This window comes from Salvelinus sp. IW2-2015, linkage group LG14 (assembly GCF_002910315.2).
Source record: "Salvelinus sp. IW2-2015 linkage group LG14, ASM291031v2, whole genome shotgun sequence".
NCBI classification, from domain to species: Eukaryota; Metazoa; Chordata; class Actinopteri; order Salmoniformes; family Salmonidae; genus Salvelinus; species Salvelinus sp. IW2-2015.
The window spans coordinates 121,137-123,928 of NC_036854.1; positions in this window are offsets into that span (position 1 = coordinate 121,137).

Genomic DNA, 2,792 nt, shown 5'->3' on the forward strand with positions numbered 1-2,792 from the left:
AGCTGTCGCAGTGAGACGCGTGGGAAAGACAACACTACTGTCCAGTAGAGCCTGGTAAAAACAACACTACGTCCAGTAGAGGCACCTGGAGAAAAGCAACCACACGGTCCCATAACCTGGAGAAAACAACACTATGGTCCAATAGACCCTGGTGAAAACAAACTTACTAGAAGCAGTAGACGCGCTGTGGCAATAAGCAACACTACTGTCCAAGTAAGACCTGGTGCAAACAGACACTACGGTTGCCAGTAGACATGTGAACACGAACACTAGCTGTCATAGAAGATTCGTGGGTGAAGAGACAACACTACTGTGTCCAGTAGAGCATAAATGAACACAACAACCACTAGCCAGTAAGACAAGTGAGAAAAAATCTACTGTCCAGAGAGACGCTGGTGAAACACAACACTACTGTCCAGTAGACCATGTGAAAACAACAACCTACTGTCCAGTAGAACGCTGGTGAAACAACACGGACGGCCATGTAAAACCGGTGAAGAACAATACTACTGTTCCTAGTAGCACCTGGGTGAAAAACAAAAAGCTGCCATTAGACATGTGAAAACAACACACTGTCCAGTAAAGACCTGGTGAAAACAAACACCTTACTGTCCAGGTAGACACTAATGAAAAACCAACACTACTGTCCAGTATGACATGGTGAAAACAAAACTAACTGTCCCAGAAACGGGTGAATAAACAAACACACTGGTCCAGTAGACCTGGTGAAGATACAACAACTACGTCCAGTAGCAAAAAAGAAACGCAAAAAAAAAAAAAAACACCCCCCCCCCCCCTAGGTGACAACAACAACTAACTGTCCAGTAGACCTGGTGAAACAACCAACAACTACATGTCCCAGTGAGAACCCCTGGTGAAAACAACACTACTGCCCAGTCAGACCTGGGTGAAAAAACACACTAGTCCGAGATAGACCCTCGTGAAAAACAACACTAGCTGTCCAGTAAGACTGGTGAAAACAACTACTAACTGCCAGGGAGAGCCTGGTGAAAACATACACTACGTCCAGTAGACATGGTGAAAACCAACACACGTCCAGTAACCCCTGGTGAAAAACAACAACTACTGTCCAGTAGACCTGGAAACACAACACCACTGTCAGTAGCACCTGGTTGAAAACAACACTACTGTCCAGATAGAACCTGGGTGAAAACAACACTACCTGTCCAGGTCAGACCTGGAGAAAACAACCACTAACTCGTCCAGATAACCTGGAGAAAACAACCACCTACTATGTCGCATAGAACCTGGTGAAGAACAACACGACTGTCCAGTAGCACCTGGGGAAAACAACAGCGTCACTAAGCCAGTAGACAGTGAAAACAACACTAACTGTCCAGTCAAGACTGGTGAAAACAACACGACCTGTCCAAGGTAGAACCTGGAGGAAACAACGACTACAGTCCAGTAGACAGATGAAACAACACTAATGTCCAGTAGAACGTGGTGAAAACAACACTACTTCCAGTAGACAGGACCTGGTGAAGAACAACACTAGCTGCCAGACTAAGACCTGGAGGAAACCAAACTACGTCAGTAGAACATGTGAAACACACAACGTCCAGATAACCTGGTGAAAACAACACGTACTGTCCATTAAACAACCGTGAAAACAACACTAATGTACCAGTAAGATCCTGGTGAAACCACCACTGTCCAAGGTAGACCTGGTGAAAACAAACTACGTCCCGGCCAGTAGAAGCCTGGTGAACAACAACATAATGTCCAGTAGACCTTGGTGGAAAACAACACACTTGTACCAGTTAGACCTGGAGAAAGACAACACTACTGTCGCACGTAGACCTGGTGAAATAACAACACTAACTGGTCCAGGTAGAACCCTGGAAAAACAACACTACTAGTCGCAGTAGGAACGCTGGTGAACAACAACATCTAACCACCACCGTCACTGCCACCCGACACCAAATCGTGAACAACAACACTAGCTGTCCAATAGACCGTGAAAACACGACCACTGTCTCAGTAACCCTGGGTGAAAACAACACTCTCGTCCAGTTAACGCACCTGGGTGAAACAACACATATCCTCGGTCCAGTAAGCACCGGTGAAAACAAATTGCTAACGGTCCAGTAGACCTGGTGAAAAAGAACACTACTGTCCAGTAGACCTGGTGAAAAATCAGCTACTCGTCCATAGTGACCTGGTGAAAACACCATCGCACTACTCCGTCCAGTACCTGTGAAAACATCACATGGGTGTCAAAAGCTTTCTACAGGAATGCTGGCCCAAGTTGACTCCCACAGTTGTGTTAAGTTGGCTGGATGTCCTTAGGGTGGTGGACCATTCTTGATACACACCGGAAACTGTTGAGCGTGAAAAACCCAGCAGCGTTGCAGTTCTTGACACAAACCGATGAGCCTGGCACCTACTACCATACCCCGTTCAAAGGCACATAAATATGTTSTCTTGCCCATTCATCCTCTGAATGGCACACATACACAATCCATGTCTCAATTGTATCAATCCTGTCTCCTCCCCTTCACCTACACCAGTTATTCCCAAACTGGGGTACACATTCCCCCAGGGGTACGCTCAGTGCAGTCGGAGGTACACATTCCCCCAGGGGTACGCTCAGTGCAGTCGGGGGTACACATACCCCCAGGGGTACGCTCAGTGCAGTCGGGGGTACACATACCCCCAGGGCTAGACGCCTCAGTGCAGTCGGGGGTACACATACCCCCAGGGGTACGCTCAGTGCAGTCGGGGGTACACATACCCCCAGGGGTACGCTCAGTGTAGTCAGGGAGTAC